The 11,006-nt window shown below is 48.7% G+C and overlaps 1 protein-coding gene across 3 annotated transcripts in view; it reads right to left on the reverse strand.

Annotated features, from left to right (window-relative positions):
* Positions 1 to 3,143, reverse strand: part of INSC (INSC spindle orientation adaptor protein) — a 138,191-nt gene extending 135,048 nt beyond the window's left edge. For 2 of the 3 annotated variants that reach the window (XR_015141522.1, XR_015141523.1), the window contains exon 1: positions 3,003 to 3,108. The gene's annotated coding sequence lies outside the window, so the exon portion shown is untranslated. Of the gene's footprint in view, positions 1 to 3,002 lie in introns of all 3 variants that reach the window. The other variant, XM_086338369.1, reaches the window with a different exon arrangement.
* Positions 3,144 to 11,006: the final 7,863 nt, after the last annotated feature.

Raw genomic sequence — 11,006 nt, forward strand, 5'->3', positions numbered from 1 at the left:
ACCACCCAGCACCAGACACTTCCTAGAGCCCCAGGCCAGCAACTCTTCCTCCCCCATAAAGGGAGTGCCTCTGGGAGACTTCAGCTTGAACGTGGGAAACACATGCCAGTAGCAGGTGATTTAATGCATACTGAGAGGTGAGAGCTCAACACAAAGCCTTAAAGCCCACCACAGGAGTCCTATCGAGTAATCTCTGTTGCTGTTGTTGTTCTGACTCTTTGTGACCCCATAAACTGCAGCACACGCCAGGCTTCTCTGTCCATCACTATCTCCCCGAGTTTGCTCAAACTCGTGTCCATGGAGTCAATGACGCCATCCAACCATCTCATCTTCTGTCTCACCCTTCTCCGTAATCTCTAGTGCTAAGCCTTGACTCCCACTCCTCCCCCTTCCAAATACTGATAGTCTCAGGTTGGCTAAAAGAAGCAGTCTTACAGTAAATTAATTAGGAGTTTTGCCAACTTTACAATGTGGCTGAAGGCCTGCCTTGGTTTCAGATGACTCTGGTGACACACTTCTCTTGCAGAACAGAGGTGACAAATGACTTTCTGACCACGTGGCAAACAGGAGAGCCCCTCATGGGGAAAAAGAAAAATAAGTGAACACTAGCCTATGGTCTCCCAGATCTAGGGAAGGGGGCAGAGAGGCCCTTTGTGTGTTCCACACTCCAAAGCCCACATTCCTCCTACTGAGCTCTGGCTCCAGAAACGCCATCGCTGATCAGAGACCATGTGATCCACACCGAGGGAGGCAGAGCTCAGGTCCAAGAGACACAGACCTCCAAGCAGGGCCCGAGGCTTAGGCGGGATCACAGAAGGAGTGGGGTGGCCATGGGGCCAGGGCCGGGCAGAGGGCAGAGGTCAAACTCCTTCGGGCACCCAAACACTCCTGCTTTTGAGACAGGGAGAAGCTGGCAGCTGAAGCAGTCAAAGGAGGGGAACTTTATCAATGGCCCAATTCATTCGCAACAATCCCCATTGTCTGAGCCAGCACAGAGATGGGCATTTTCTCCCAGAGCCACTAGGAAGAAAAGCCCCAAGACATGGTCACAAATCAGAAGCCAAAAATATAGAAACCAAAATGGAAACATATGTTTGAAAGCCAGATGAAATATTTGAAATTGGAGATGTCCCCCAAAACTCTATGCAGCGTGGTTCTCCTCCTCAGAGACTAATAAAATGCTTAATTGTTGATTGTTCATTTATTTATTCTGATCTCTCTCTACAAAGGATGTAGAAGTTTACAGTTAAAGATGGGTGTGCTATAAAGTTATTAAAGCAGAAATTAAAAGTCAAAACCAGGGTTCCAATGAATACATTTATGAGGATGAAGCAAATATGATGAACTAAGAGCTTCCTGGCAGCCAGTGTAAGAAGGGAAACATACAGGTTGTGTCATGAGTTCAAGAGTCACAGAGACCTCAAGAAATCTCTTGAGCACTCTAAGCTTCAATTTCCTTGTTAGAGAAAACAAGGGGGGAGGGGACTATTAACCTAATAAGGCTGTTGTGAAAACTAAATGAAATGAAGCATATATTACAGATTCAACAAATAGCGGTTGTTACTATTACCGTTTTTGCACTTGTCTGAGTTCTCTTCTTTAAGTTGGAACTATGTTAACTTAACAGGGCTGACTTGATGCCCTGTGAGTCCTAATTGTTGCTCTAAAATTCTGATTGTTAGGTGTATGTAGCTGATGAATTAAAAACTGGGGAACCAGCCTAGGACTCATGGTGGGTACCTCAGTTTTCCAGAGTCTTTTCCTGAGTTTTAAGGTGGCTGGGGACCCCCCACAAACAAGAAGGCTAGGGAAAGCACACAGACCTCCTTCCCCACCAGCTTCACTCTGCAAAAGGCTGCCCAACTGACCACAGCCTGCCTGTATTAAACCATCCCCAAGGGTCAGGTGGAGGACCAGGCCAGGGAAAGCTAGGTTCCAGCACATCCTCAAGAAATGGCTGAAGCCCATCTGCTCCCCTGCATAGGAGAGAAGCTGGTAGGATGAGAACTCAGGCACTCCTTAGACCAAACCATAAACACTAAGGAAGAGAAAGTCAGTGTCATCTGCCCTCAGCCCCCAGCCAAAGCCCCTGACTGAACATACTTCCTACCCAGTTTCTTAGACTTGCCCAAGGTGCCACATGGAGGCTAAAGGGACCTTAGAGGCTGAGACTGGGGTGACCCAGTTTGCACACTTATGTTTTACACATGGAGCTACCTGTTGGATACGTGTCACTATTACTAGGTGTACATGCTGAAAGAACATGAGTCCTGAGATGTAGCACATGTGAGAGTGGTGTGAGTGGTAGGAAGATGTGCACACATGAGCAGCTGTGAGCATGTGGCTGCCTTGTGAGTGTTTGTAGGTGAGTGGTCTGCTCATGCCCCGGTCCTCCTGTCTCCTTCCAAGGTGACCATGGGGCTGTCTCCACAGCTGGCTTGGAACCTCATTCTCTCTGGTGTTGGTGCTGAGCTCCTGCCCTGCTCAGAGTCCTAAGAAACCAAAGCCGCGTGACCCACAGAGAAGACACCCCAGCTGGGGACAAGTCGGGTCACCCTAGAAAGTCTGAGTTCAGATAACACTACTTATCCTCCGCCCCTGCCTTCATCTGCTCACTCACAGGCATCCAGCCATCCACACATTCGCTCAGCCCCGTGGAGCCTGCCTGCCACACACACTTGAGCCTCCACTTCCAACAGTACTGACCCAGTCCACACAGGACAGCATGTGCCACCTGCGGACACACTCCAGGTCCAGGCACACGTAAGGCCACAAGCACAGAAAGGCACACCCTGTCACCCACGTTCACACCTTAGGACGCATGCTAGAAATTTCCATATGCTCACATGCCGGCCCAGACACACTCCCTCCCTCTGAAGCTCGCTCGCACTCAGGAGCACTCACACTGCTACATCGACACATAACATCCAAATAATCACAAGAAGGCTCTGCCCCTACCAGGCTGGGCACAAAATCCAACCCGGGGAGCGCCGTCTACTTACTGACTGGGAGCGAGTGAGAGCCTGTGAGCGGCGGCCAGGCCGGCGATGGAGGCGCAGCTGGGGATTCGCAGGCTGCGAGCGAGTGACCCGCCCGGTGGCCCAGCCCGAGGGCCGCCCGCGGCCCCGCGCCCCCGCCCCGCTCTGCCCCCGCCCGCGCTCCGGGCCGCCGCCGCAGGACCTCCGGCAACGGCGCGCTAGCTGCCAAGCCCCTGTCCCGCGTAGTCTCCGCCGGCCCGAAGCTATTTTGGGCCCCTGGCAGCTCAAACCTTGCGCTCTGGGCTGTGGGGCGCGCTGGAATGGGGACGTGGTCAGGTCTAATTAGAGACCTGGCTCATCCGGGGCCAGGGCCGAGTCAGAGCGGGTAAGCACCCGGGAGCCTCGGTGCCGTCCCGGCGGGGGTGCCCACATGTGCCCCACATGCCAACATCTGGAGAGGAAAAGGAATGCATTGGAGCTGAAACAAAACGAGGAGGGGTTTGGGTGCGGTTCACACGCTCTGCGGAGGGAGCTCTGAACTTTGAGCAGCTCCCCAGACGCCTGGAAGGCCACTTGGTTTATTTACTGCAGGTGCTTCCCTTTGGAACCTAAGTCACTCCTCTAAGTTTGCCGACCTGCCAAAAAGGACAGAAGATGGTTGCACAGGCACCTTTTAACTTGGGGACACGTCAGACTTCCCCTCCAGACCTAGTGTCAGATGGCTAAGTCTAGAAAGAAGGCTGATTCCTACCCAAAAGCTCAGGAATGTCACATTCTTGAACTGAAAGGAAGCTGCAGAGTCATTCCATCCAACTCTCTCCATCCTGTCAAGAATCTCCCAGGGGCTGGGAGGGGGGGTAGGCCAACCCTCCCCACTTTGGAGGGGAGTGGGGGTCACCAGGAAACAGCAGACCCTAGCCTCCCCAGGGCACTATTCCCAATTTTGAACCCGCTTATTGGCAGGAAGTTCTCCTTGGCGTCTAACTTAAATCCCTCATGTGCAACTGTGTCCAAATGCTCACACCTTTGTGTTCAAGAACAGGAAAACCAGCTTTGTCTCCATGACACAATGACCATACCAAGGTCCCATCTCAGTCTCTCTTCCTTGATGCTAATATCCCTGTTCCCTTTTTCAGGCCCTGGCTAAAAATGACAGCTGCTCCCTGGCCATGGACACATTGCAACTCCTGACATTAACTCCACCACCTCAGCTCTCTGGGGACCCCAGGCTCTGCAGGTGCTCAGTCATCCTCCTCAGACAAGAAACCCTGACCACAGCTTCCATCCATTGGAGACAGCCTGATTCTACTCCTTAGACTCTTGAGAAGGGCTTCGATTCCTATCTCAGCAAAGGCTGTCTCAGGGCCTGGGGACGGGGCTTGGAGCCCCAGCCATTCGCCTGGCTATGCATTAGCACTGGAGCCACAGACTTCCTCAAATGGGCAGTTTCCTGGATCGTTGAGTCCATTTCTGGTAGATCGCACGTGCATGCATGCCAAGTCACTTCAGTTGTGTCTGACTCTGTGCGACCCTGTGGGCTGTAGCCCCTATGGACTGTAGCCCACCAGGCTCCTCTGTCCATGGGATTCTCCAGGCAAGAATATTGGAGTGGGTTGTCATGCCCTCCTCCAGAGGATCTTCCCGACCCAAGAATCGAACCCCACATCTCTTATTCCTCTTATGTTCCTTACCACTAGTGCCACCTGGGAAGCACTTTTTGGTAGATCAAGTGATATTTAAAAAATAAAATAAAATAGCCTGGACTTTATCCTCAAAGAAACCTGACTTCACATCCTGCCTCAACTACTTTCTAACTGTGTGTCCTTGGACAAGTCACTTAATCTCTCTGAGGCTCAGTTTTCCCATATTTACAATGGGGATCGTAATAATCTCTGCCTAGCTCATATGTTATTCAAAGTAAAAGATGAGATCAGGAATTTATGTAAAAGTACCTGGAAAGCTAAGATATTTTTTAGTATGCTAGAAACAGAATGAAGCTTAGATCATGAACAGGATAAATATTAACAAAAAGCCTCAGAAATCTTTTATTCTCAGGTCCAAACTCTGAGGCTGAGTTTCAGGACAAGAGAGGAACAGATCTGGTTTGCTAGGTGCTCTCTATGTTCCCTTGGTATGGATGTCCCCCACCCTGCGTTCACACACACACACACATCCGTGTTCCCAGATACATACAGCACAGCCCAGCCTCTTGGGCTCGTATCGGCCCCATAGGCTCCAGCTGCCTGGACCCTCGCTGGCTGTCTCTCCATTCCCAGGGGGTCTCCTCATAGCTCCAGTCTTGGCAACAGCTCCAAGTCTCCTTACAGAGTCTCCAGCAGGCAACTCCTCTCTCCTTGCACATCCTTCTGGGCCATGGCCCCTGCAAGGCCTACAAATCCAGGCAAAGTTGGCAGAGGCCTTCTCCAAGGCAGCTCAGAACTGAGGCCGTGGAGGGAGCTCAGAGTTGGAGCATCATCCCACTCGACCCCTCCCCTCTGCCTGCCTGGCTTCCCAGTGCTGTCCTGCTTAATTCTTAATGGAAATTCCATCCCCAGCGCCGGCCCTGGCTGGCTCAGGGAGTCCAGGCTTAGGCCAACAGAAAACTCCACCCAGAGACAGGAGGCCTCCCTGGCCATATAAAAACAGATCCACACATATTCACATACATGCTCACAGTCTCAGCAGACGGACATGCCTGGAATCATTCACAAACTCAGAGAGTCTCACCCAAACACATACCCAAAAGAATAATAAGCATTATAATTACTAGCATTTACTGCATGGTGGTAAGTTTTTATAGGTATGAACTTCCCTAATTCTCACAATGACACTGGGTTTGTGGGCAACTTAGCTACTATCCCTAATTTACACACGGGGAAACTGAGGCACGTGGAGCAACAATGTACATTAGGCATCTAGTGATAATAGCCTACAAAGTAATAAGGGCCTTAGGAAGCATCACTACAAACAAAGCTTGAGAAGGTGATGGAATTTTAGCTGAGCTATTTCAAATTCTAAAATATTATGCTGTGAAAGTGCTGCACTCAATATGCCAGCAAATTTGGAAAACTCAGCAGTGGCCACAGGACTATAAAAGGTCAGTTTTCATTCCAATCCCAAAGAAAGGCAATGCCAAAGAATGTTCAAACTAGCGCACAGTTGCACTCATCTCACACGCTAGCAAAGCAATGCTCAAAATTCTCCAAACAAGACTTCAACAGTACATGAACTGAGAACTTCCAGATGTTCAAACTGGATTTAGAAAGGGCAGAGAAACAAGAGATCAAATTGCCAACATCCATTAAATCACAGAAAAAGCAAGAGAGTTCCAGAAAAACATCTACTTCTGCTTTATTGATTACGCCAAAGCCTTTGACTGTATGGATCACAACAAACTGTGGAGAATTCTTAAAAAGATGGGAATACCAGACCACCTTACCTGTCCCCTCGAAACCTGTATGCACGTCAAGAAGCAATAGTTAGAACTGGACATGGAACAACAGACTGGTTCCAAATTGGGAAAGGAGTACGTCAAGGCTGTATATTGTCACCCTGCTTATTTAACTTATATGCAGAGTACATCATGAGAAATGCCAGACTGGATGAAGCACAAGCTGGAATCAAGATTCTGGGAGAAATATCAATAACTTCAGATATGATACTGAAAAAAGATACTACTCTTTTTTTTATTAACTATTTTATTTTATTTATTTTTAATATAAATTTATTTATTTTAACTGGAGGTTAATTACTTTACAATATTGTATTGGTTTTGCCATACATCAACATGAATCCGCCACGGGTATACACGTGTTCCCCATCCTGAACCCCCCTCCCTCTTCCCTCCCCGTACCATCCCTCTGGGTCGTCCCAGTGCACCAGCCCCAAACATCCAGTATCATGCATCGAACCTGGACTGTTGATTCGTTTCATATATGATATTATACATGTTTCAATGCCATCCTCCCAAATCATCCCACTCTCTCCCTCTCCCACAGAGTCCAAAAGACTGTTCTATACATCTGTGTCTCTTTTGCTGTATCGCTTACAGGGTTATCGTTATCATCTTTCTAAATTCCATATATATGCGTTAGTATACTGTATTGGTATTTTTCTTTCTGGCTTGCTTCACTCTGTATAATAGGCTCCAGTTTCATCCACCTCATTAGAACTGATTCAAATGTATTCTTTTTAATGGCTGAGTAATACTCCATTGTGTATATGTACCACAGCTTTCTTATCCATTCATCTGCTGATGGACATCTAGGTTGCTTCCATGTCCTGGCTATTACAAACAGTGCTGCGATGAACATTGGGGTACAAGTGGATGACACTACTCTTATGGCAGAAAATAAAGAGGAATTAAAGAACCTCTTGATGAAAGAGGAGAGTGAAAAAGCTGGCTTAAAACTCAACATTCAGGAAATGAAGATCATGGCATCCAGTCTCATCACTTTATGGCAAAAAAATGCAGAAACAATGGAAACAGAGACAGGCTTTATTTTCTTGGGCTCCAAAATCACTGCAGATGGTGACTGCAACCATGAAATTAAAAGACACTTGCTTCTTGGAAGAAAAGCTATGACCAACCTAGACATCATTTTACAAAGCAAAGATATTACTTTGCCAACAACAGTCTGTCTTGTCAAAGCTATGGTTTTGCCAGTAGCCGTGTATGGATGTGAGAGTTGGACCATAAAGAGAGCTGAGCACTGAAGAATTGATACCTTTGAGCTGTGGTGTTGGAGAAGACTCTTGAGAGTCCCTTGGACAGCAAGGAGATCAAATCAGGCAATCCTAAAGGAAACTAGTCCTGAATATTCATTGGAAGGACTGATGCTGAAGCTGAAGCTCCAATACTTTGGTCACCTGATATGAAGAACTGACTCATTGGAAAAGACCCTGATGCTGGGAAAGACTGAAGGCAGGAGGAAAAGGGGACAATAAAAGATGAGATGGCTGGATGGCATCACCAACTCGATGGACATGAGTTTAAGCAAATTCCAAAATTTGGTGATGGACAGGGAAGCCTGGCGTGCTGCAGTCCATGGAGTCACAAAGAGTCAGACACAACTGAGTGATTGAACTGAACTGAATAACAGCCTAACACATTAGCATCAGGAACCATGATCAGGGGCTTATATGTGTGGTTTCATTTTGCCACCATAGTAACTTTTTTGTGGAAGTTATTGTTATTCCCATTATACAGACAGGGAAAATGGAGGTCAGATGGTTTAAATCACCTGCCTTTGGCCTCACAGCTTGTAAGATGAAGGGAGATTCTATACAAATATGTGTGGGAGCCCTCATGGGTGAACAAAGGTAAACACAAGTAAACAAATAAATGAACACTCTCAGGAGGCACAACCACAGATAGAATCTTCTACCAATAGAGAAGCCAGAGAAATGGTCCAGAGCTGCATCAGGCAAAGATCCCCTCTAGCCTGACACCACGTTCTTCTTCCCTCCCAAAAACTTCACAAGTCACTTCAGCAAGGCCAAGTTAGACCTAAACAGAGAGTAGATTTCAGGTTTACAATTCAGGCAGCAAGCCTGAACTACCGTCAACCCCCAGCCTCAGCTCCAAACCCAGTTTGCCCAGCACACCTCCGTGGTCACTGGAAGAAGTCTTGGGCGCTCTCTTCTGAAGGGATCATGAACAAACTTCATGCAGGGAGCTCCTCAGAGACTCTGGACCTTGTCAGGGGCTGGCCAAGGAGGGCTCCAGTTCCCAGGCCCAGATGAGGCTGCACGGGACTCACAGGACAAGGCAGGGCACTGGAGCTTGGCCTCGGGCAGGACAGAGCACGGGCTGCCCAAGGGAAATGATGCCATACTGCAGAGAGATGGTAAGGCTTTGGGGGAAGGAAGGTGGGCACAGGAACGGCAGGGCTACGTATAGGATAAGTAATGAAGTCCACAGCCCTGGGAGTTGGGAGAACAGGACTGCAAAAGAAGAGAACAGAAGAAGTTATCAATCCAGGAACTTGTCCACTGCTGGAATTTTCCATGCTAAGCTAAACATTTCCAAGCAGGGCAGTGCTGGCCTGGGCCCCCTCCCCAGTAGAGTGCTCTGGAAGGCCTACAGTAGCCAGGGCCATCTCTATTGTCTCTCTTCATTTCCCATCTCGTCCCCACCCCACAATTCCTTGTGCTTCCTGTTGTCAAGAGTCTATCCACTCTGTGGTCTGATGACTGCTTAGCATGGCAGCCCTGTGGGGCATCTATACTGGAAAGGGATTTTTCCAGAGAGGAGTGCACAACTGAACCTGGAATCGTGTAGCCAGGCAATGGCTCTAAGAGGGGGAGACATTTGAAGCCCAAGAGTTGGCATTTCTAAGAGGTTTCCAGGGGATGTGAGTGGTACTGGTCTGGGTGAGGAGGTCACACTCTGAGAACCACTGCTTTACAGAACAAGAGAAAGTCAGATGTTCCAACTCAAAACTAAAGGTGCAGTCTAACTTCAGAGTGCAACTGATTTCTGAAAGGCCCCTAAAGAAAGACTTCCCCTTCCTGTCAGTAGTTTCTACTTTCCTTTATCTGCCTCCATCTTCCCAGCTTCTGTGCTGGCCCAGCTGTCTGTTGGTTGGTCTCTCCTGAGCTCTGTGATGGTTCTGTCTGCCTCAGTCCATCTCAAATAAGACATGGGATCCTCCACACTGCCCTCCACCTGCTCAGAGAAGGTTATCAAGATGAGGGACCTGCACAAAAATAGCTGATGACCAGACAGGCTCTCATTTCTGGGGACGGAGATATCAGATCAGAAGGTCATGATGATTGCAGCTGAAATGCCAGCCCACCCAGAGATATGAGCAATGGGCAAGGATCCCAGTACCCGCAGCCATGACCTCGCGTCCTGCAGTCCCCTCCTGCAGCCTGAAGGCATGCCTGTGGGGGTGCTGTCCTGCCTCCAGGAGTGATGGTAGGACAGCCCACTCAAGGAGGACAGGGAGAGGGGAGTCTGGCCACAGGCTGGTAAGGACACACCATGGGCTCACTTGGGCCATGGATCTCTCCAGGTCTCCCTCTGCAATGCTCTCAAAAGGGAAAATTCCCCCCAACTTCCAGAACCAGTGTGAGAGCCTGTAATGTAACTAGGATGAAGGATGTAAGAACCAGAAAGCCCTCAGAGATCTCTGGGAGCAGGGTTCTGAAAGGTTGTTACCCACCAGAATCACTTCGGGAGGGCAGGGGTTGAAATACAGGTTATCAGGCTCCCTCAGAGGTTCTGATTCAGTGGGTAGGGGGTGAGCCAGAGCCCGGGTGCCCCTCCCTTCCCAGTTCTGTGTTCAGTGACTTCATGCTGGTAGCTTGAAATTGACCATGATGAGAGTATTTATTTACACCACAGACATTGAGCAAGTACTACAAATCAGGGCATTATGTTTTATTTTACTTTGCTTTGGAAAGTCTCTTGTGGACGACTTCCCACCATGGGCCATGTGGGTCTCTATTTTCAAGCATCCTAAGCAATTACAATGCAGGGCTTTTTGAGAAGAAACACTGATCCAGTAATTAGATTCTAACTCAAACCCCTCATTTGACAGATAGGGAAACTAGGGCCCGATGAGGGAAGGAATCTTGGCTGAGGTCACTGTAGTAGGCCCCTTGTGGGATCGTGGCTGCTCAGTTCAGGACCGTGGCGGTTGGCAAGCAGCCCTACCTTCTTCTTGACCCTCTCCTGCATCCTCTCCACCACACGGTGGCTGTGGCTCATAGCCTAAGAGAATGGCAGGGAGGTCCTGCCCCTTGTGAGCCAATCAGATTACCTTTCATCAGCATTTGGAATTTGAATAGGTTGGACTAGAGCTTATTAGTGGCCAGATCACCTGGAACAGCAGGCATGTGAACTCCAGCTGTTGAGGGCTTTAGAACCACCATGCCTTCCCCAAGCCTTGATTGTTCAACTCTTCATTAAACTCAGAAAGATTCCTCAGTATCATCCTAAAAAGTTCCCTGTTACTTAAAGTAACAAGGTGTTTCCCATTGCTTACAACCAAACCCACCTTGAGAAACAGTCACAGAGCA

This window comes from Bos grunniens, chromosome 15 (assembly GCF_055505025.1).
Source record: "Bos grunniens cultivar Pamir isolate PY7600 chromosome 15, Bosgru_T2T1.0, whole genome shotgun sequence".
NCBI lineage: Eukaryota > Metazoa > Chordata > Mammalia > Artiodactyla > Bovidae > Bos > Bos grunniens.